Here is a 26,293-nt window from a genome sequence, read left to right on the forward strand (position 1 = left end):
TTCACTGATGTTTTATGTCTTTGTTTTGGACAAAAATGTCATTTGCCTGTTTTTTTTTTTTGTTTGTTTGTTTTTTTGGGGGCAAGCTCCATTTCTGTTTTAGCACAACCAACATGTTTTACAGAGGTTTGCTTTGCTATTGTTACTCTTTGTTTAGGATCAAATCTTGATTTGTGTATAACTATGATATGTTACAACCGGGTTCAGTATGAAATTTCGAAATCCCAAAATCTCGAGTTAAGTTCATCGAGTTCAGAATCTTGAGATCTTAGAACCTCAAAATTGTGACCCCCCCCAAAGCACCACCCAATACACTAAAACGTGTATGCAGGGGGGTATGCCAGGGCTGCACCCCCACACCCCACACAACTTAAATATACCAACTCTGAGATCGCATTACAGCGAGGACAAGAGAAATCTCCCAGTCCGCGCTGTATGCCGATCTCCGTTCAAGTTCAAGATTTTGAAGTTTTGAATCTTCAAACACATGATCTTTGATGATATGAAATTCTGAACTGAACCCGTTACAACCACATAACCCTTTTTTATATTTCAGTAACTGTAAGTTTTTGTTTCTCCAGTGGGTAAAATTGAAGAAACTAACAGTATGCATTATATCTAAGCAGTGTTTTTATTTATGTGTAGTATCCTTCTTTTGTGCTTTAAGTAACCTAGGACTATGGCACCCATGCATCCCAATCCTTGCAAATCCCTCTTAAGTGACTCAGAAAACAATGTGATTGTCCAAGCATTCAGGCAACATGGTGCCTTTCTGCTTGAGAGAGGACATGGGGATATGTCTAGAAGAATACAAATTTGGAACCTGCTAGTGAATGACATGAATGCTGTTGGGGGATGCAGAAGAACATATGGTCAGGTGCATCATAAGGCCAATAACATGATTTCATTGCCCCAGAGGAGACCAGCTGCAGTAGCCTGCAGACAGATGGCTACCAGGGGTGCCTGCTACAGAGTCACCACTGACACAAAATGAAGAGTCCCTGTCCACTGTCAGGGATCCAGAGAGCTCAGTGGAAAGTGTACAACAGCATGTGATTGATGTTGGTGCTGCTGTTTCATAGAGGACAAGTATGTCCAAGGTGGAGCTTCCAGGTAGGCTTACATGTGTCAGTTTTTAAAGATTTCTTGTACAGTAAAATATTGAAAGCAATAGTTTAGTTGGTTTAATATTTTTTTTTGGAAGGGGACTTGTTATATTTTAATACAGTTAACAACGCATTCTAGTTCATTAAACATGGGCTTGGAGTGGACATGTCATCCAAGTTTCAGTTAAATGTATTGTTAATGGATATATATAAAGGACGAAATGTTTGCCCCATGTTATTGTTATTGTGATGATGATGATGTCCTTACATTTTGCTTATCTTCTTACAGGAACATCCTCCCTAGCAAGTGTGGAGTCATTTGCACATGGTAAGCCAAATATTTTTATTTCTGCACTGATGAACATTTCACATAAATATGCATTTATCGATATGTGTGAGATGGGTTTCAGGACTGTGTTTTTATTGCTGTACCATCTGTGATAGTGGCAACAGTGCAAATAATGATAGCTGTGGCATATCCTTGTTTTCTCTCTTTTTGGATTCAGAAATACATAAGTCTTTTGTCTGATGCTCTGGGTGTACAGCTGACTTAGTGCTTGGTATATCTGTTTTTGTGATGCTGTTTTGCAAATTTTAATGCTTTCTTATAGGTCTTCATAATGTGCACATCCTTCCCAAACTCTTGGACCAACAAAGCTGGACCAAGCCATACATAAAAGTGTGATTAAGGCCCAGCAATTGGGAGAGATTTTAAACATTGTGGTCTTACAAACTTAATTGATGGAATAACAGGCTTTGCATTACAGTTTCTATGTTTGTTCTTAGGGATATGAAATCTGAAATTGAAATGTGTGTCATTATTTTCTAACTTCACTCTTTAATAATTTGCCATTGCAAACATATGAGGCCAAAATTTGGATGATCAGTGCAAATTTGTACATTTTAGATGTAAGGCCTATTAGCTGATAGAGGACAAATGTATTCAAATAAGTCAGTGCTGTCACATCTTGATTTAATTGCTGTCAAAATCATCTACTTTATACTTACTTACATTGCCCAGTAACAGTATGCAAGGATATACTATTGATTTGTATTCTTAGACATTTATTTTTCTATTCCAGGTTCAATACTTACCTTGAAAATTCAGCAGTTGCAAGAGGTTTGGTTCACGGCTGACTCAGTCTGATGCTAGCAGTACACAGACATTACATGTGTAAGTAAAGGTTGTGAGTGTTGCCTGGCACCAATGTTACTGTATGTATGTACTTAGGATGAAGATTTTAGCCCCTTAGGTGGTGAGTGTGTGTGCTATCCATTGCTCCTGGCTAGTGTGAGGCCATATTGTGCATGTATACATCTTCTTTCACCCACAGCGGTTGCTGGTTTCCCCTCTGACTCCTCACCTGCATGTTGCTGTGGTGACCTTGCCAGTGGTGGTGGGATGTGTGGCCCTTCATCTTGAAGTTCCTGCTGAAGATGTTTTCTCAGGATAATGTTAAGAAGCATGATACAGATGGTGAATATTTCAACACATGTATGAGGATTGTACTGCAAGGCTCCCCAGATATATCTAGGCAGTGGAACTGTGACTTCAGCAGCCGAAAGACATCCTCTATGATATTTCTTGTTTTAGAATGTGCCACATTATAGCATTCTTCAGTTGGTGTGTGTGCATTTCTGATGGGCATCATCAGCCATGTTTCCAGTACATAATCTGCATCTCCTAGTAAATGACATTGTGGGATATCCCACCTAGTAAACATCTCATACAGTTGACAGTTGTGCCAGATATGTGAGTCATGCTAACTACCTGGGTTCCAAGCACACACATTCAGGATGATTCCTTTAGCATTACATGTGACCTGGCAGTTATTAGAGTGGTAGCCCTTCCTATTTATGTACACCCTTTCCTGTTCCCTAAGGTGGTGCTTTGATTTCTATGCATATACATTGTATGATATTAATGACTTTAGGGTAGCGTGGTACAGGGTAGAATTCCTGTTTAGTTCTGCCTCTGTCATCAGGAGTGCAGGATGAAATATAGTACTCAATGGCACTCCTGGGAAAATATATGTTCTCACTGGCATTTTGAAGCATAGCATTCAGGAATTGATGGAGGATCCTGGATGCTGATGCCTGTGACACCCCCAGCATGTCCCCTGTTCATCTCTGGAAATTCTAAGTGTTGCACATACCTTAGTCTCCACTGGTATTGGTTCCCCTTGGTTTGCCCTTGCTGCCATTTGAGGATGACAGAGGTTGCAGAGTTCTTGTATTGTGTCTCTATCCACTCTGTAGTGCTCAAAAATTTTCACTTCATGCAGATTATGAAAAGTTAAATGATGTCTAGAAACCCTTCTCCTTCTTGGCCATGGTCTGTTAGCAGCAGCAGCAGCATAGACATGGTCTGCTGCGCATACACTTAAATGAGAGCAACAGCAGTCCCTAACATTCATTCCATGTAGCCTAGTTTCTGTGGCTGTATTCCAATATGTTTTGGAATATAAAGGGAAAACCAGCACTGAATCTAAATGGTTGCTTTATAGCTTGTTGAATAGCTCTTCCATCTTAGATTGGTTGATTAGCATAGCTCAGCTGTTTGTGTTTAATTAGCATGCCACAATGGTTGCCATGTTTACAGTGTTTACCTGGCATCAGTGTTACTGCATCCAAATCCCTGCAAATCCCCTTCAGTGAGTCAGAAAATGACATGATTGTCCAAACGTTTTGGCAATATGATGCCTTTCTGCTTGGGAGTGGATGGTCTATGTTCAGCCATCAAATGGAACTTCCATCGAACAGCTGAACATTGAACCCTATCCAACGAATGTTCTTTCAGTGAACATTCATTTCATTAATGGGGAAAGTAACTAGTTGGCCACCACTTCCCATGTGTCCCATCACATTATTTCAAACCCACCCAGGTGGGACTTCACTCCCCACACCTCCCTAACTATATATACCAACTCCAAGACCACACTACAGTGGGGAAAAGGACAGATGAGGAAGGGGTGACCAACTAGTTACTTTCCCCATCAATGAAATTAATATTCTCTGAATGAACATTTAATGGATAGGGTTCAATGTTCAGCCATTCAATGGAAGTTCCATTCAATGGCTGAACATAGACTAAGGGGACATGAAAATATCTCTAGAAGAATGCAAATTTGGAACCAGATAGTGAATTATGTGAATGCTGTTGGGGGGTGCAACAGGATATATGATCAGGTGCATCATAAGGCTGCATGAGGATGAGTCTACATGGTTGTTTTAAACCTTGTTGAATAGCTCCTCCATCCCAAATTGGTAGATCAGCAAATGGTTCAGCTGCTTATGCTGTAGTTAGTATGCCACAATGAATACAAAACTGCACGCTATCATGTGCATGTCACACCATGATGCACACATGGTTTTAGTGGCCCGTGTAGGGTTTACTGGATATACACCATTAACTTTCACTGGTGACTACATACAGTATTCATAAGACATGCCTGCTTATTACCAATATACTACAGTATAGTCTTATTTGGTGTTTTGTTGTCCATCTGTTCATATAGTATAATGACTATGATATGTTCTCAGCTCACAGGGAACCTTAATTGTGCTTCACTAAGACTGAGGCAAATTTTGACCACAAGTCATAGTTCATAGTTAGATGTGTCTCTTTTAGTCTGTAAAATACTAATTTATTTCTTGTAAGCTATAGCTGTTGCTTTAGTAAAATCTGAGAATTATATATAAAAAAGGCTGTTACATTTCTTTGTTATTTTCTTTAAGTACATTGGCAATAAACAACAAAGGAGTGGTGTTTAGTCTCTTATCATTGCATTTTGGAATGATGGCATTGAAATATAACAAATGTTTTGTTACAGAAAAAAACATACATAGAGATTTGGCAAATTCTACAACCAGATTAGAATTCAAGTATTAAATAATATTCATAAAACTGTATTGGAGAGTTGATTTAACTAACATTCTACATCTTGAACATCTATTACTATCTGACTTTGTTATTATTTCAATCCTATTTTGAGAATGAAAAATTTGGTGTCAAAATGCTGTGCAAATATTTAACAGAAAGGAGACATGGTTGTATTACTTATTGATTTTAATATTAAATATTTTCAATATGGGTTGCATTTGATTAAGGTATCTGGTTTACATAACTCCAAAAGGTTTCATGAATTTGTATTTTGTACTTTAACACTTCTTGCTATAGCTCTGAACACATTGACTTAGGATATTTCTGAAAACTTCAGTAGTTCAAATTATATAATAGCCTGCATTCAAGATGACACAAAAAAGTCTGATTTTTGATTAAATATTCAATATATTGCTTCTAGTTTAATTTTACTTAAAATATCATCTACTAGTCATACATTTGTATATTCAATACAATTAAATCTGGAAGAAAAATACTTTGCCTTTCCATTCTATTACTTTATCATCATTTGAATATTCTATAAAGACTACAAGAGAATACAAATATAGAAATGATCCTTTTTTCAACTGAGAATACCTAAAGATTAACATCATGTCAATGCAATTAGATTTTGTAGGTTTAGAACCACAGAATCAGAAATAATTAACTGACATTAATAGAATGCTTCTGTTAATTATATTTATTGAATAATTTGCTTTGAATTGTGTATTATTGCACATGTACCTACGTGCTGTTACTTTAAGCAGACAAAGTCATACCAGTGAGTGACTGGAAGACCTAGTCAATATTTTCCATGCTCTAAAATGATTTTGTTGATATTTTTCACTTATTTCGGTACTCCAGGAAGCTTACTAAGAATGTATGTGTTAATGTAAGATGATTTTTGGTAATCATGAGACAGTATATTATAGACTTAGAATTATTAGTATATTAGAAAAGACTTTTAGTTTTGTTCTTGTTTCATATGAATATGAGAATGATATAATTTAGGTACATACTGCGTTTTCCTGAAAACATGCAAAACATACATTTTTGAGATATGAATGTCAAAAACATTGCACCTAAGTGGCTAAGTGAAATTACCAATGGAACTTACTGATGAGGGGCCATTCTTTGGAACTATAAAACATATTAAAGCAAATTTCTCAGCATAATGATGCATGACTGTAGCTATAAAATACATTTATTGTGTGATTCCAGCTGTAAGTATATATGCAGAGCATCTTCTTCTTCTTGTCATACAGTTTACTGTACATGTGAATACATGTGGGGGGAGGGCATAAGTCCAATGGCAACAAACATCTGTATTCAAGAGAAATAAATACAGTTCCTACTTCTGATCTAATGACAGTTCAGGAAAGATTTTTTTTTTTGTCTACTGAGCAAAATATCAATATAACACATTCAAAGAAAGCATATTCAAATAGAGTACATAACTGTAACAGTAAAGGTGCATTAACTATAGCACCCAATGACTGACATTGAAAGGATATTTCTAAGTCCCGTGTAGGATTTAAATATTAAGCTTTCATGCAGCAACAGTCTGATAAGCTGCAAAGCACACATGACTGTCATTTTAAAATAACAAGTCCAATTTAGCACACCTATGAATTTGACCCCTCATTTTAGTGACATCACAACTCAGCAGAAAAGATTTCCAGACATTTATTGTTTTCTGCTAACTGAGCAGAATTTCAAAGCAGAGCTCTCTGAATAAACCAGGTATAGTGCAAAATGTTAGGCTTTGGCAATAAATGCCTCTAAATATTTGTAAAAGGCATATATCTGTCTTCTTTGAGACTTCATTATGAAACTTTAAAAAATGACAAAAGAATAATTAGGCCACAAAACTATAGGAGAATCCCATTCTATCCTTAAGGTTTTGGTACAGCAATATGTTATATTTGACACAATATAACAGTTGCTGAAACAGCTGGCATTTTAAGTATGGGATGTTGCGAATGAAAAAAAAAAAACAAGCTGTAAAATTTAGAATATTTTTACTTCAGATGCAATGCAATGCAATGACAACTTAGCAGATAAGTATAGTGAGATATTTTTGAACTCTGTACATTCTGCACAACAACACAAATGAAAAAAAAATAAAGTAAAATGCAAAATACCTGACTGTGGCATTAAAGTTACACACACACACACACACACACACACACACACACACACACACACACACACACACACACACAACAAAGTCTTAGGTGCCTGTAATAGAAAGTTTATATCTCATTCTCTCTTTCACATTCAGTTATGAATCTTAATATCAGCAAAAACAGGATAATCAACACAAACAGCATATATGACTCCCACTATGCCTGCAGAATTAATAGTCCAATTTAGTGTTGAATTTAAGACAACTGCCTCAGCTAAATTAATTATGTCATTATAGTCAAGTAATTTACAAAGTAAAACATATTTTTACTAAAAAAAGAACATGCTTATTTCTGATATAATGATAACTTGTGGGAATTGTTGTTATCAGGTCTTTCATGAGTTGACAAATTACTCCCAGAAGTTTAAGACAATTGTCTCACCTAAATGAATTATGCCATTGTAGTCAAACTATTTTACAAAGTGGAACATATTTTTTACTTAAAAACAACATTTTTATTTCTGATATAAAGAGAACTTGAGTTGCATATATTGTGGGAATTGTTTTTATTGGGCCTTTCAAACAGTTGTCAAATTACTCCTAGGTGAAACCAAGTATAATGCCAGTCTGTAAGAACAAAAGCCCTCTGAAATGTGGATTTAATATTTGTGCATAAAAAGCCATATATAAGTTTGTCCAACACAGTTCAAGATAAGTATTCATGGAATCATGGAAATGCAACAGTAAAGCTCTGTACAAAATGCATTAAATATGTAATTCAATCTCCAAGTACTTCACAACATCTCCATCGGTATTTGCATGGCAGAGACTGCTCTAAATGCTAAGAATGCAATCTTCACTCTTTACTACTTTCTCAGTAAAAATAAATGTTGCTTTGTCTAGTAAATAAAAAAATATATGTATGCCTCTGGTTTATAATAATGATTTTCTTGCACATATGATCTGGATGTTCAGTTTACCTGGTTTTGTGAGCAATGGTTACATAGCCTCAGGGTAGAAAATTGACATAATAAAAAACTGTGACATCCAAAATATTTGGAATACTAGAAATGTTAGGTATATACTAGTGTCCATCTATGCATTCTGCTAAGACAGTTTACATTAAAAAAATCAGGTACTTTTAGTTAGATGCTTGGTTACAAAGCACAAACCTATTGTCCTAATAGAATGCACCCCCTTCTAACTGGGTAAAATACATGCAACTATGTTGGCATCACATGAAAATGAAGAAGGCCAATAGAGATAGAAAGTGACGTGGACTAAATATATCAGCAGTGGAGTACCAAAAAGATTACAAAATAAAGCTGATCACAAAAACTAGAAGGGCCATGGAGGTTTCTAGCAAAAACAAAAAAAATAGTTGACCTAAGGACCCTGGATTACAAGGAAAAGCGTGAAGCCCAAGCTCTTACACTCTCTTATTTGAAATCAGGGACTCTACCCTCCTTCTCTAGCTTTGGTCAAGGCTGAAAAGTATCCTTGGACCAGCACACCTATTAGGTTAACAATTGTTAAAAAAATCTCTGTGTGACCAGCAGCTCCACAATTGCCAGGACAAAAGACTTAGTTCTCCACCAACATATAAATAAAACTCATTGGAAGGATAACAATTTAATTAACTAACATTCACACTAACTTTGGAAAAAAATACCAGTGCATGTTAAGCAAAACAGTGTCATTGCAGCCTTTAAATTATACTTCAATGAATGGATTCATATTAACAAACATAGCTTTGGAAATGCTTCCTTTGTTCTTCTACACATTGGGGGACACAACTTGTGGGTGGTCATTGGCAAGGCTCAAAGGGTCTCTGAACATACTTACCTTATAATTCCATTATTCAGAGATCCTAGGATATAGTCTGACATTATTTAGCATCTATAGCTCAGTTTTTTTAAAGAAATTTATGTAGAAATGCAGGACTGTCCAGCTACATAATGCCTCATAAATTGCATTCTGTTCCTGCTCTGTGAGTAGATCTTGACTGGCTGATAAAAGCTGCATAACAGATAGATTAAAACATACCTTAAATATAAAGTGGATAGCACAGTAGCTATCAAAGTGTCATAAATCACATTTCTGGAATATATCATAAACCTTCATACTTCAAATATGCAAGAGTGTCATTCTGTCATATGGAACTATCAAAGAACTTAACATATAGTGGACAAAACAGAACACATGGAAAGTCGGCAGAGATGAAACAACAACATGCATTGAATTAATTTGGAAAACAAATGCTGCAGAAGAATACTTGAATATTGTAATGACTAGCTTACCAAAATCTAATGGAGATAGTGAAACATAACTTGTCACTGAGACAGTGTTACATTGAACAGTATCATTTAGTACAGAATTAAGCTGCTGACATAGATATTAATATTATGGACACAGCTAATTAGTAAATGTCTGAAGAAACATTACAGCAGAAGGTTATCAATGTGAGAGGCATACAAAAATGCTTTAGATGAAATCACGGAGGCCATGAGAAACTTCTAATTACAACTTAATACATACATGACATTCTTTGAACTTTCTAATACATGAAAGGCTGTTTTCTCCAGCCTTAAGTCATTTTAAATAACATCAGTGTAATTGCAGTGCCATAGCTATCTGAATGGTGTTGTGGGCAGTTCTCCAGAATGGTACTCTCCAAACCAAAGTGAGGACCAAAAAACTAAATAAATAATCTGCTGTTCTTCTAAACTCTGTAGTGATGAGCATGAGCTAGCTTCTTCAGTTACAGAGCCATCGAGTAACATACACACATTCATTAATTTAAAAAGTTGAACAACCACAGTTGTTCAAATTAATGGATGCCTAATGAATGTCAGTAAAGAATAGCAGTACCCCACTTTTACCTGATTGGAAACAGTTTGCACCTGGGTTAGCTGACCTATTCACCCTGGTCTACTTTTAGGTATGTGAAATAGGCACACATCTGGAACATTAACTGCTGAACTAGCAGTGGTTTCGTCACCTAAGTAGTTTAAGAGTTAGAGTTGTTTACGGTGTTGTTTATTATAATTTTCATTAAATTGTTTATGATACTTATCAGTTTATGTTACAGGGCTAAATTGTCTTTTAAAAGACATTGTATCTATCTTCCTGCTGAAGAGGAAAAACAGCTAAAAATGCGGACAGCATAAGAGGAGGAAAATCATGCAAACATATTACATCCAGTTAAGACAGTGAAACCTTTTTTAATAATATTAAAATAGGATGAATGTAACTGATAAGTGGTTTATGAGGGGGATGGCTTTCTGCTAACTGAGATACACTAGCCTGGAAACTCTATCGATTTATCTGTATTGCTCCATTGCTGACTCACTATACTTCTTCACCAGTATATTTGTTAAGCTCCTTTAATACTGTACACAGTACAGTTATGGATAGATTAAACCTTGAATCCAAGATTATACAGAAAGTTATACAGCAGTCAGTAAGTGACTTGGATCTTGGAGACATTTGGATGTTACTTCATCATGAGGACTCAGGGTGTACCTACTTCTCCCTTTCTAAATTCTAATGTAGCAGAGTTACGATTGATAGGTCATTGTTGCACAAAAACAAGCATGCTGCTTGGACAAACCAATCAGTTTGCCCTTTATAAACTGAGCATACATCACTAGAAAAAAGTCCGGCCACTGAAGTACCATTGAGCGGCCTGACTTTTTTCTCTTGATAGATGCTATGAAAGCATAACTCTCAAATGTCCAAATTTTCACAGAATGTCCAGATTTTTGCCTTATACTTTTGGTCTATTCCTCTTTAAATTTGTGGCTTACTGGCAGATCACTGAGGAAAGAATTCATCAAATAATAACATGCATTTGAGTTTCAGACTTCATGTCCTTCAGACAATGCAAACTCACAAAAATCTTGTTATTCTGGCTGTTTTCTAAGTTTATAAGAGCAACATTTTCAATCTGTCCCTGTTCTGGGGCCTTTGTCCCCCATTATTTATGGTTTCGTCCACATTTCTTGAGCTAAAAGATTTAGAGGTATGTATGGAGGGAAGACCAAATACAAGAAAGATCAGGTACATTCTACAAAACTAAGAACTGTACCTGATTTTCCTTGCATTTCTGCACTGTGTCAGCAGACTCTATTACCTCTAAACTTTGCAATTCTTATAGTAACAAAAAAGGCAACATTGATTTTCTTTTCTTCTGTGGTTCTATTGAACAGCACTGAAGTACTGTGCAAGAATGGGAATGTAAGTCCCATACACATGCACAGTAGACCAACAAACGTGGAAGAACAGAAAACAAAATGGTAGAACACTACAGTGCTGTTATACAAAGACATTATTTAAGAAAGGTAAGCAATTTTTTTCTTAAATAATGTCATTGTATAATAGCAATAACCTACTCGTGGGAGTAGGTATATGAGGATTTACCCACAGCTGGCTTTTTTAATCACTCAGGTTTCACTCTCATAATCAAAGCTCACCATCTGTGGGTAAATCCTCATGTAGCTATACCCACTCATTGGTTATTGTTTAAGTAATGCAGCTAAAATGGGTTGATTATGTTGTTCTTTACCAATGTGTCTTCACTGATAATACATTGATTCCAGAAGCAGACTTTATTGAAACATAAGGAGTAAGCATGTATGTAGAACTGACACACTAATCCTAACTGGAAGAGAAACACCAGGGTTTATCAAATCATGAGCACACATTTTTAAAGATGGAAATCATTAAAGGAAACAACCCGCTCAGTATGGAAATAGTTTTTAAGGACTGGCAATTTTCAGCCTGGAAACAAGAAAGAAGGGTATATTAAAAAAAGAAAAAAACAATTGAGATTATTCTAAAACAGGTGCATCTAACCAAAAAGCAAAGACAAACAAGCTCTTAAATCCTACAGATATAGTAAAAATGAATCAGTTTACCTTACTGTCTATGTCAGTCCTATCTTGAAAGGATAGCAAGAAGATAAAGGGGGTTGAACAAACACCATGGTAAACTAATAGCCACTAAACTAAAGCAAAGAATAATCTAGCAAACAATAAAAATCATCCAAAAATCCAAATGTAGCATGCTTTTCAGCCCAATAAAATTAATAGTCTATTAAAGCAGTACTGTAGAAATGTGTAACATGAATCTGACTAATGATATGATGCATAAAGAACAGAGTCACAGATTTCCATAATGAGAATAGTTTGTTAATATTCACAGAATGTGAAAGGGAAGTACTTATTCACCTTTTGCCAGAAACTGAAGCCAAACTGTCTTAAAGCCCACAAAATATAAATTCCAAGGACCAGATTTCGTAAATTCATAACTATACCATCTTTTAAGAGAACAGCTGTCTCATGGACTGACATTTCTGTGTACATTTATTCAGAAGTTGTTGTCTCTGTAATCATCTTTTTAAGAATCAATACTCCCAAAACCTGAAAAAGACCCACTACAGATGAGAAGCTGTAGATCCATGTCCCTTACAACAAATGATGTTAAAATTCCTGATAGAATTGTACTAGACATTCACACCTATAGCCACAATTAATTAGCAGACTTTATTTTATTTTACATTTGTTGACCGGGTTAGTCCGACTGAGCTAAGTAGCACTTTTTCAGTGGAGGCCCAGGGAGAAAAGCTCCACAGTTTTACAACTTTAGTGTTAAAAGTGCCAGCGGATTACAATGTATACATACAATGAAATACAGTTTATCAGAAAAATAATAATGGAGAAAAATAATATAATAAGCATAATTAAGAGAAATGATTCGATACAAGCATTTTCAATAAACAGTGAAAAGAGTTCATAGTGTATGTAGTTATTTCGTGAGATATGTGACATTAGAAATGGAGATAAGAGATGGAGAAGAAGAGCGATACGTTGAAGAGGTTTACGAGATAAAAAGGCTTGAAGTTTTGGTGATTACATATGAATTAATGGGCTAGATCAGGGAGGATAAGTGCAGAGGCAGGACCAGTGAGTTTGGAGGTACTCCTTGTGGCAGTTTTGAATTGATTTGGATGTTTGAGGGACATGATTTCTAGTGGTAATTTGTTCCATGATATGATAGGATTGTAGATGTAGACCTTGCATCCAATTTTAGTCTTAGGTTTGTATATTTGTAGTAAGTTAAGGACAGATCCATGCAGGGACCTAGTGGGGGAATATTGAGAGATGAGGGGAGATAGGCTAGGGCAGAAAGATTTCTGGTATAGCATAGAATGAATTATTTGTAGCTGAGAGAGTAGAAGCTGGTGAGGTAATTCCAGCAAGTTTAGGTATCTCAGTGAAAGACAGTGATGCAGTTTGGTGAGCAGAAAATCTGGCAACCTTGTTATAGGTAGACTCTAGTTTAGTTAGTAGTGTGGAGTTAAGATTGGTAAGAATTTGTCTGATATATAGAAGGCTAGGTAGGATGTACACATGAAAGAGGTTTATTTTGCTTTGTCAGTTAGAAACGTTTTTATTTCGATAAAGAAGGCCAAGTTTTTGGTGTGTCTTTTTTATGCAGTTGTTTACATGTAGAACAAACTTGAGTTGGTCATCCATTGTTACTCCTAGTAGTTTTTTACTAGGTTCAGCATTAATGGGATGTTATTGATGGACAGTACAGAAAATATAGATTTAAGGTGGGTGAAGTTCTTTGGGAGAAATAGTAATAGTTTTGTCTTTTTAGGGTTAAGAATTAACTGGCTGTCATACCATATTTGTGGGAATAGAGGATTGTGATATGTTAATTATAATAGATATGAATTATAATAATTATGCTATGAATTCTAATAATTATAATAATTATTGTAATTATGATACAGCCTCCAAACATGCCCAGGGTGTTAATTGTTTAAAAGTTGGATGTCAATAAAATTACCTTGAGATGTATTCTTGCCATTCATGTAGAGAACACATAACTTCTGGGTTATGATTAAAGAGATCAAATCATATTTTTGTAGGGAATTGAGCATTACTTGCTCCCATATACTTCAAAAGTTAGAAAAAAGAGAAAGAAACAATATAGAAGATTAGGTGTTTTACAGCTTGGAGAGGTTTCAGTCAGTAGCCAGTGAGTTGCACCCCAAGCTGCTAAGTTATCCAATTGCTCCTAACAATTCATCCCCCTGTGATGTCCCCTTGCTGGGCCAGTAATCAAGGAGCCTGAATTTTCACCACTGACACTGGAAAGAGACATTCACTTGGAATACAATTGGATAGTCTCACTATTTCCAGATTCAGACCTCTCTGCATCAAGCACAATTTCTCTTAAGAGCATACAGGGAAGACACTCACTCTGGGATCTGGATTTCTCTATCTGTCTCCCTCCAGGTCCCCAATAAGACTCCTTATTGGTACAGCTGTAGTGTTAGGTCCTCAGCCCAGTGTTCAAGCCAAGTCCTCAAGCACCCTCTCTGTGAAATCGCTACTTTGTGTCCCCTGCTCTAAGTAGCTGAAATAGACACTCTTTGAGATTTAATTTTCACACACACACACACACACACACACACACACACACACACACACACACACACACACACACACACACACACATGCACACACATCTGGGAAAGTCTAGCACAGCTTTACTAGCTATGCCACCTTTTGTCTAGACTATAAGGTAAATTCATTGCCACCAGTCAATTACTATAAGGGTCTTAAAAGCGTATCCAACTATACTGAGTCAAATTAATATTAATACAAATGGTAATGTTGACTAAACTGCCAGGCTTTCAGGAGTGGCCAGAGTTATCTCCAAATAAATATATGCAAATACTCTCAAAACTTAAATATTTTCTAAAAAGGACCAGCCACAATAAAAAGAACAAGAAAATACTAAATATCTTTTTACAGTAAACACCAGAGTTTCAGTAACAGGAGATATTAAAAATAACACTGATGGTGGAAAGTTTCACACAGTTATAGAAAACCAGTATTTCTAATCATACTATTTTTAACTGACTAATCTAAAAGAATTAGGGCTGAATTCATGAAGGCTTGCATGGAGTCTAAGAGTAGAGTAAGACTCCAGCAAGCCAACATGTCCACCGAGCGATCCAGGAACAGCCGGCAGGGGTGTGCAACTGAGCTCTCCAAACTAGTCCTATATGGACAGGGCTGGGATATACAAATTACCTCAATTGCAGGCGAAAGCCATGCAAATGAGGTAAAATTGCAATCCAGGAAACCCGAACCTTTCCGAGTAGGAGTAGTGTTATTTGCAGAAATGTACTCAATTGATAACTGAGTACAGTTCTGCAAATAGCAAAACGCAGCCATGTCAGCAGGAAAATAAACATGCATTCACAGGAGGAAGCATGCCAATGGCCAAAAGTATGGCTATTGGCAATGGGAAGTGATGCAAATTAAAAATAAAATAACTTTTTTTTTAATCCTGATTTCCGGGGTTTAACCATAGCGCAGCACTGCGTAAAAAGCAGAAAATTAATAATTAAGATCCACAAATGTGGATTTCATAGCTAAAATGAATTTACAATGCAAGGGAATGGCAGGCTGAAGACAACATGGCCACTGAGTAGAGGTTGCTAAGGGGGGAAGCTGAGTCTAAGAGATGTAACAAAGCATTAGTAGGCAATCCTATGCAAATGAGAGTTATGATAGTGAATCGCAAGTTTACATAGCAAATGAGCACAGTTAGTGGAGTGCAGGAGTAGGATAAGGGGAGTAACAGAGTAGAAGATAGGTGACATCACGAGGGGGTATGTATGAAAGGAGTGCAGCTCATTTAAGCAGAGTGACATGTGTCAGCTTACATTTACATAATAGTGAAAGAGGTGTGTCAACAGGTAAGCCAGGTAAAGTCAAGAAATCAAAGGTGTATGCTGTGGATAACACCAAAGTTTCTTGCTAAGCGTTCATGCGAGCATGTGCACACCAGTAAACCCGAGTAAGCCAGTGTGCGTGCGTGTAAGTGTGTGCGCATATGTAGACATGAATAAGCATATGTAAGGCTGTGTAAACAGTTGTAAGTGTGTTTGCGCTGGTGAGCATGTGTTTTAAAAAGAATAAGCAAGTTTTAGTCCATGTAAGCATGTGTGCATGCGTGTGAGCTGGTGTGCACGTGTTTGCGCTTGTTTGCGCGGCGCTGCCCCCTGAGGAAACAGAAAGGGAAAAGGAAGCACAACAAATGGTAGGAAGTTAACCAGGGAGTACTAGCAGAGCTAGCAGGTGAAAACAATCAGAATCAGGCAATTAGACAGGCATTACATTAGCCCAGCCCAGCCCAGCACTTAAAACTCAGCAAAAAACATTCCAGTATGTTTTTCTCAGACACACTGCAACACTGCAGTAAGCTAATAGAAGTGAAAACTGAAAAAGCTTTACTGAGACAAAGAAATGTTAGGGGCTGCCATTGCTGTCATAAGGCGACATATGCAACATGTTGAGGGTGGTGACAATGCAAATGCTGCTGAGCAACCCACAGTGAGGAGACAGAGAAGAGTGCACAGGCCTAGGGTAACCTACCAGGGGCTACATGAGCTGGAGATAGTGGAGCGCTATAGAGTGGACAGAGACCTCATGCAGCAAATTGTTGAGCTGTGCAGGTCATGTCTCACACACAGAACCAACAGAGGGGAACCCATCCCAGTGGAAACCAAGGTATGTATTGGCCTAAGAATATTAGCAACAGGTACCTTCCAGAGACCAACCAGTGATATGATGGGGATTTCACAGGCATCAGCATCTAGGGTACTGCACCAATTCCTGAATGTCATGGCAGCGCATGTCGGTGATCATGTATATTTCCCCAATTCCCGTGAGGTATTGGCCAGCAATATGCGTCTCTTCCAGCAAATAGCGGAATACTCTGAGGTAGTGGGTGCAATAGACTGCACACACATTTGCATCAAAGCAACAGCCGGTGAGCGGGGTAGGGTCTACTATAACCACAAGGGTTACCCCTCCATCAACTGCCAGGTTGTGTGTGATGCCCAGGGCATAATAATGAATGTGTGTGCTGGCTGCCCTGGAAGCTACCATGACTCCCATATCTGGCATCTGACATAGCTGTACCAGACATTTGCCAATGGGGACATCCCTCATGGTCACCTAGTGGGGGATGCTGGATATGCACTCGAGCTGTGGCTGATGACACCCATCAGAAATGCACACACACCTGAACAGGAATGCCATAATGAGGCACATGCACAAACAAGAAATGTAATCGAGCGTGTGTTTGGGCTGCTCAAGTCATGGTTCCCGTGCCTGGACACATCTGGTGGAGCCTTGCAGTACTCACCAACTACATGTACCCAAATAGTCATGGTATGTGCTATGCTACACAATATGATCCTGCGAAAACAGCTGCAGCAGGAGCAGCATAGGGCCGGGCACAACAGCCCCCTATCATTGCCAAGGCCAATCCAGGCAGAGCATGACTCAGAGGAGGAACAACCTGAGCCTGCCCCAGTAGGCAGAAGGAGGCGTGCCCAGTATGCTTTGGCCTTGGCAAAGATGCAACACATAGCATATACACTGACATAGGCAGCCCTGCAGCACCACCTGAGGCATGATTGCTATGTGTTAAGCAATATAAAGCACTGCTAAACAGCTCTCACCACTATTTAGTATATGTAAACAAAACTGCACACACTAAGTAGCACAACTACAGGCAATGTTCAGCAATATTGTGAACTGTCCAGCAATGTTGGGCAACATTGAGCAATGTTGTGTAAGTCTGGTCAAATGTGGATATAGTTCATCAAAAGCAGGTTAACAAGTTCATATTTGCTTCACTTTTCTTGAAGCAGTCTGTTCTGGCATGTATGAAAATATGAAGCAGTGATAGCCCTCAAACCCAGGATACAGTGCACTATAGTCAGAGTACAGAACCACTAAACCATGACAGTGCATCAATGGTCAGCTTGTATGAAAAAAAAAATGTTCATAAGTCAATGCTAAGTACCTCATGGAAACCTTGCAGGCATAGCATAATCCCTGTTGAGTTAAGACACAAAGGTGAGGCCTGCTGTAATAATAGAACCTGATATTTAACACACATATAGTATAAATGTTAATATTGGTAATGTTCACACACATCAACAAGCATAGTGGACCTCAGACAGCAACATACTGCAAGGACACACTGGGCATGCTCACATACTTGAAACTATGAGACAAATGTCAGACAACAAAACACTGAAAGTCTGAACTGGGCATGCTCACACACTTAGGGCAAGTTTGAGTACAGCAGTGAGCAACACATATCCCACAGTTGCAAGTGTCAACCCAGGAACCTTGCACTATTCACCAATCCACCATGTGCACACAGCGATATGACAACAGACACAATATAATATAGTGAAATCCTGTCACAATCAAATATGTTATGCAGAAGCCTAGGTTGTTCATAGAAAGTGGTTTGACTATGGACCTTTTCTGAGAAAAAGGGTGACAACTAGTGAAATGTAAAAAGGTGTTAGAATATGTCTTCTTACGAAAAATCTTTGGTCGACAGTAGGGGCTCACCTACTTATTCTTGTGCTAAGATCATTGACAGTATACTTCAGAAGTATGTCCTCAAGGAAGACCAGATCTGTAGGGGCTCATGGTCATTCCTGGAGAGCATTAAATCTGTCGAATACAATGTCCACACAAATTTTTTAACTATCGACGTGAAGGACTTGTATAGTAGTATACCACATAATATTGCACTTGAATGGGTGAGTCTCGCGTTAAAGAAACATAATGCTTCTGACAGAGACATTTACCTTGTGACGTTACTTAGTGACCTTGTTGTATCTTATAATTTCTTCATGTCTTCTAGTGAGTTTTATTTACAGAAAGTGGGAGTTGCGATGGGTTCCCCGTGTGGTGGTAGCATAGCCAATTTGGTTATGGCCCACTGGGAATCCCAATTCGTATTTTCTGATAATAATTACTACCGTGACAAGTTTCTTTTTTTACACCAGGTTTCTTGACGACATTTTCATTTTGATTAATGCTGACGAGTTGACTAGTAAATTGGTGTTACACTACTTTAATAATACTACTAATTTTTTAGAATTTACACATTCCTTTGCGACTGACAGTATAGCTTATCTTGATATTTTGTTAAGTAAAAATACTGAGTTTAATTGTTATACTGCAAAGATTTTTCGTAAGAAGACATATTCTAACACCTTTTTACATTTCACTAGTTGTCACCCTTTTTCTCAGAAAAGGTCCATAGTCAAAGGCCAACTAGTCAGAGCTTCTAGGATGGTCAGTTTAGACGACGACTTTTCTGATGAATGTATGGCACTTAAAAAAATGTTTTCATCACGTGGATATCCTGAATGTCTCTTGGACAATTTAATAAAAGAAATAACAAATAAGAGGAGCCAGCACATATACAAACCATTGCTCCCTGTGACTGTCACGAGGTTTCCTAGTTCTCTGTACAATGTATGTGATCTTAACGTTAACACTGTACAAGAGAGTGAGCAACCTACTTTAGACCATGCCGAAGATACAGCAACAACTACATTTATTACAACATATAGTAAAGGTAGCAACATTTGCATAGACACAATTAATAAGAATTGGGAACTTTTTAAATTGTATCCCAATGTTCTTGCCAAATTAGGCACTAGACCTAAGGTTGTTTATAAGAAGGGGAAGAACATTAAATCTATCTTGGAAAGTAGTGTACCTCTTCCAATCCACAATGCTGGAATGTGGAAGTGTTACAATTGTAACTACTGTAGACATGTGGAAGAAGCTTCTTATTTTAATTTAAATGATTTTTCTTATAAAATAAGACAAAAATTGAACTGTAACTCTTCCTTTGTTATTTACTTAGCTAGGTGTACATCATGCCCTGCCTTCTACATTGGGAAGACCGAAAGAAGGCTTAGAGACCGTATTTATGAACATACATATGCTATGAAAAAACTTAAACTTGAGAATGCTCTAGCAAAACACATTTCAGTTTTTCATAATCATGTTTTTAAATTTATGGCTATAGATCAGGTCAATTATGATGGCAGGGGGGGTCCTAGACCTTTAAAACTCAAGGAAGCTGAGTTACTTTGGCAAATTAGGATTAATGCATACAGCTATCCAGGTATCAATGCCTTTTGTTCTATTGTCAGTCTTTTGAAATTGAAAAGTCTTAAAAGATAATGCACATATTTATTGTACCTATTGAACTTGCTGTCTTACAATTCAATATATATTTAATGTTTATGTTTAGGTTTAAGCTTAGTTTATCATTATTATTATTATTATTATTATTTTATTGATTTGTTTTATAGTTGAGTATGCCTCTTTAAATGTGTTTGAAGTTCAGCATTTGACGTAATAACAGGCTTTTAATTTGAATTTATAAATGGTTGGTTTTACTCTATTGAATGCCATTTCTGATGAAGTCAGGTATTAACGCTGACGAAAAAGCACTTTAAACGATTTGTTTTAACCTTCTGTAATAAATTTGTCGGCTGTTGCTGCACGTGTTTTTTTGGTTTTCTTAATGCGTATCTCACTAGTATCATAACATAGTTAGGTAGGTGTTTGAATCTTGCAATTGCTGTCTGTGTGTGTGAGAGATTGGCTTTGAGAGGAGTGGCCTTTTTGGAGACTGTGGAAACACATTACGAGTGGTGAATACCTCTTTGCCAAGTGTGATGATGTCAGCATCCTACAAATAGAGCTTTGGAAATAAATGCTCCCAGTAAAGCAAATAGCGTGTCATGTTACTGTGTATCTCACTAGTGTCGTAACACAGTTAGGTAGGGGTTTGAAACTTGTGAATGCATGTGTGTGCAACTGCCTTTGAGAGGAGTGGCCTTTTTGGAGACTGTGGAAGTACATTAGGAGTGGTGAATACCTCTTTGCCAAGTGTGATGATGTCAGCATCCTACAAATAGAGCTTTGGAAAAAAAGGCTCCCAGTAAAGCAAATAGTGGATTGTGTTAATGCATATTTCACTAGTATCATAACATAGTTAGGTAGGAGTTTGAGTCCTGCAAACACAAAGTGTGTGTGGGGGGTGGTGTATGCGTGTGATTTCCTTTGAGAAGAGTAGCCTTTTTGGAGACTGTGAAAACACATTTTAAAAGAGGTACATCCCTCTTCGGAAAGTCTGATGATGTCAGCATCCTACAATTATTCAAGGAGAACAAAAAACACTCAGTAATGCATATAGTGTGCCGTGTTAATGCGTATCAATCTAGTATCATAACATAGGTAGGGGTTTGAGTCCTGCAAACGCTGAGTGTGTGTGTGCCACAAGTGGTCGATGCAGTGTGGGTTTTGCTTTTATTACGGTGTGACATATGTTTCAAACAGTATGTGCATTGCACACATCGGGTATCTGCGTGTCAAATAGATTTGTGTACATGTGACCTCAATCACTACATAGGTGTGAAACCTGCATACTACATGAATACATTTGTAACCTTCGACAGATTGTGCCGCTGCTTCTCAGATCATAGGTCACATATGTATGTATGCGTCAAGACCGACCAAGGTAGTGATCCATGGCCAAGGACATCCCTGCCACACACACCCATGGCACGTACTATAGAGTACTGTGAGTGAGGGCAATTGCTGGTGTATATGTCAGACATGTTCATACACAACAATGACTGGCAATAATGGACAGTCATGATAGGTGTGCACCAGCCCTGTGGATATGCATGCAGGCCCCTAATGTGTTATGTGAAACACCGAGGGACCCCACAATACCTATGTATATGTAGATACCAAGGGACAGATGACATAACACGTGTCTGTCTGTACACATTGGTACCCAACATGTATGTTCAGGGCTACCACCTATGTGGTACTGTCGGGATAGTATGTATAGTAAATGTAGATGACTATGCCATAGATGGCGTACTGCTATACAGCATGTATTGGACAACAGCTATCTGTCTGTATGATACCCTTGTGTAGGATATGCGTCCCATCCGGGGAATGCAGTGTAGGCCAATGCATGCATTTCCAGATGTGGATGGACATATCCCTAGTATGTTTGCATGTACCAAAGAGGGCTTTATGACAGACAGATGTGGTCCCAGGAACATGTGGCGGTCAGTACCACTGGTTACTGTTATAGTATAGTACTGGAAGGCTCCAACTGTTACTGAGTTCACTACAACTGTGAGTCATTTGTCAGGACATAATCTAATGATTGGTTATAGTCATGCTGTTGAGGTGGTGTATACTGCCAGACCACAGATCATTGACAGATATTAATGGTATCACCCACAGCATAGTGCCAACCCATGTCATACACACATGTGTACGCATGTTATTACATATCTGTAGTAGAATGCATACTGGCCATCGAAAGATACCATGAGATGTTTGTTAACAATGTGTAGAACAGGGTATATCGCACATCCCATGTGTCCACTATGCACATACATGCAGATAGTGAGCACACACCATGTTCACAGATGTACACCCGCTAATTTGTAATACACACATCACACATGTACTGTCCACTCACTAACACATGCTAGCAACACTATATACTTCAGCCAAGTGACACATGGGTGGACAATACATACTCAGACCTAACACTGGTGTAAACAATGCTACAATGACTATCAGAGCTGTGATGCATAATGCCTGCTCAGATATACCTACAAGGATATCAGTACACCTTCCTTTTGGCAACTTGCTACTATTGCTACACTGCTATAATGTCACCCTGTGCATCAAAACCATGTTAGCCTATTCCTGCATCAATGTGACAGATGACAGGAGGTGGCACAGGTGTCATCATATGTACAGGGTGTGTTGTAGGTTTGCCAGAGCCCAACATTGACCCATCCAATCGGCGTGTGTGTGTGTCTGTGTGTGTGTGTGTGTGTGTGTGTGTGTGTGTGTGTGTGTGTGTGTGTGAGAGGGACAACAGTATTGCATGGGCCAATGTTGATGTAATGTGTGTGTGTGTGTGTGTGTGTGTGTGTGTGTGTGTGTGTGTGTGTGTGTGTGTGTGTGTGTGTGTGTGTATGTGTGAGCCCTAGTTGTATGGTAAATGTGTATGTGTCTGCATGCACACAACTCCACCATGTGGCTGCCATATATGGGCGGTTGTGGGACAGCCACAGACTGTACCTGCTAGGCCATACAGATCACCATCTCCAGCCACGGACACCGTACCTGTGCCTAGCAGGGTTGCTACGGGCAGTATCGGGTACCAACCCTGACTGGGTGCTATCATCAGAGGCAGAGATATGATTACTGGACCTATGTCCCTGCTTGGACTGGCCAGTACCTTGTGCACATGGTCTGGTAGGACGGTCAATGGACAGGCCAGCCCCAGCATTGCTGGGGCTGGTACTGCCACTATGGGAGCAGCTGTGATCCATGGTATGTCTGTGATGACTGCCAGCTGATGATGTTGCTGGAATGCATCCATGTCGGCATCTCATCCTTCCTGCATGGTCCTGGCTCATGGCTAACACATTGTGGAGGACATCTAATGTCTCCCTCCAATGGCTATCAATGACCTCGGTGTAATTCCGGATGGCACTGGCAAGGTCACGGATGCTGTCATTGATAGCAGTGTAATGGGCCCTCTGCGCCCTAAGTCCCTATCAGGTGTACCGTTCCATACGTGCCTGTGCCTGCATTACAGCCCAGAACATACTGGAGGTTGTAATACCTCCGGGGGCACATCTGCCAGGGGAAATACGATCAGTGGTGCTCCCCAGAGAACCCCTGGACATCCGCCTATGTGGTACCATTCTGGTAATCTGGCTATGGCTGCTGTGAGGGGATGCATGTGCCATAGGTACCACACTCTCCTGGACAATGTCAACTGTATGCTCTCCCTCAGCTACAGCCATTGGTGAAGAGGGATGTATTGGCAGTATGAGTGTGCGCATAGATGGGGTTGACCGCTGTGTACCGTTGATTGGTGGACCAACGACAGACCCTGTCAGACCTTCCTGTGCCACAATACATGTCTCATCATCTCCACTATTAGTGGCGGTAACATCAGGTTCCCTGCTGCATTCAGCCACGCCTAACTCAGCACCTGTGGAAGGAAGACAGGAAACGTACTTTACAATCTGTACATGATGTTAGCACAAATGCACACATGCACACATGAACACATGCAGACATGCAGACATGCACACATGAACACATGCACACATGCACACATGCACACATGAACACATGCACACATGAACACATGCACACATGCACACATGCACACATACACACATGAACACATGCACACATGCACACATGCACAGAAATACACTGCTCACCACAGCACATACACACACACACACACACACACACACACACACACACACACACACACACACACACACACACACACCAGCAATCCAACACATACACAATAGTGGGTGATTGTGGGTGACAGTATCACAAGGCAAACAGTCAGCACACACGTGTCAGTAGGCAGACCATGTGTTACTCAATACCATGCAGTGCAAGTGTAGACAGCCCTGTCTAATGACATTCTACATGGCTTTGATTCATGTGTGTAGTTGTTCAGTGATTGGCTACAACCTGGAACACAATGTGTACATGGACACAACATTCCTGTGCAAGTATTATCTGCTCTGCAGTGTCATGTGCACCATCACTCAGTGAGGCTGCATGTGTTATCTGTGTGACACATAGATTGCCATGTCTGATGACAGTGTCTGTGTCCATATCACATAATAGTGGGCACAGGTGTAGCAAATGCATGCAATGTACAGACATGGGATGAGTGGTGCATGTAGACATGAAGGAATCCCAATTCATGACATGGACATTGCACAGTGGTTATGGTGCATGTGGGATATATTGCAAATATGTTGTTGCCAGCCATGGCATGGCATGCTACATGACTGCAACATTAAAGACCACACATACCCAATGTGTGTCATGTGACCTATACACCCAATAGCATTCCAGGATATATATGTGACTCTTTGTACAGATGGCGACTGTTGTGAAAAATGTGTATACTAGCATATGTAAGCACACACACATCATGCTATGCATAGTGTGTATAGGTGTATATGTTTGCACACACAGAACAATGAGGTGCACAGCAAATACTGATATGTGTAGTACTGTGGTCACTGTAACTGGATGGGGTGTTGTACCATGTGCCATCATCATCATCATGCATCTTGTGGTCACTCGTGGCTACTACTGTGTGACAGACCATGGCCTAGCATGCTGTACCTGAACTGCAGTGCCATGGATATATTCACTATTACACAACCACTTTGTACATGGGTGTATGAGGTGCCCAGTATGGAACATTGCCTAGCATGACTGCGTTATGTGTTGAAGAGTGTTGCACAGCCCCATGATAGGCCTCTACCCCTGAGGTACATCATGTGTGTGTGTGGATGACATGTGGGATACTGACGTGTGACCTTACAGTGGGTGTGTGATTATGCCATATGTAGCATGACTTTGTGTACTGCATGTGATAAATGTCTTATGCTGTGTACAGGTGTTGCAACTATGCCTATCCAATGTGCAGTACAGGGTTGCCACAACTGTGTGTCATGCTCTGTGTTTTGTATGTCACTGAGGTGGCTACTGACATTACTGAGCTGTGCAACATCTCACAGTAAACATGCACGGCATGCATTATGCGTAGGTGTGTTACATGTACATGGCCTACACCTCACCTATGGCATGCGTATTTCATTACCAACATTGCAGGTATAACACACTCACCATCATGGATCAGCTGCCCTGCCGTCACAACAGAGGGACCTACGAGAATATGAGAGGGTTCATCAGTGGCCACAACTGTGGCATTGCTACAGTGGGTATGCTAAACTACAGTACAATAACAGTCAACAGTCACAGGTGTAGGGATATTATACAAACTATCCATATTGCACAACACTAGGCAGCGGAACTGCTAAACACACAGTACACATCTCACGTACGCATAATCTAACAATACAGTTAACTGTAGTCTACAGATAGGGCATGTTACCTGCTTGATCCAGGTGGATGTGCTGGGTGGCTCCGGCCTCCATTAAACACATGTCAGAGGTTGCTGTAGCTGTTGTCCAGGAGCCACCATGCTTAGAAACAGCTCCTCCGCTCTGGTGATGGGGGGGGTGAAAGGTGAAAGGCCACCCCACCACCTGTGGCAAGCTGCTGTCTTTGGATATCAGAAGCACGCCGCCGGACTTGTGTAATTAAATCACTGCAGTGATGGCGTACCTGCTCATATATCCAG

Source organism: Protopterus annectens, chromosome 3.part0 (assembly GCF_019279795.1).
Source record: "Protopterus annectens isolate FY-2018-M chromosome 3.part0, PAN1.0, whole genome shotgun sequence".
In the NCBI taxonomy this organism is placed as follows: domain Eukaryota; kingdom Metazoa; phylum Chordata; order Ceratodontiformes; family Protopteridae; genus Protopterus; species Protopterus annectens.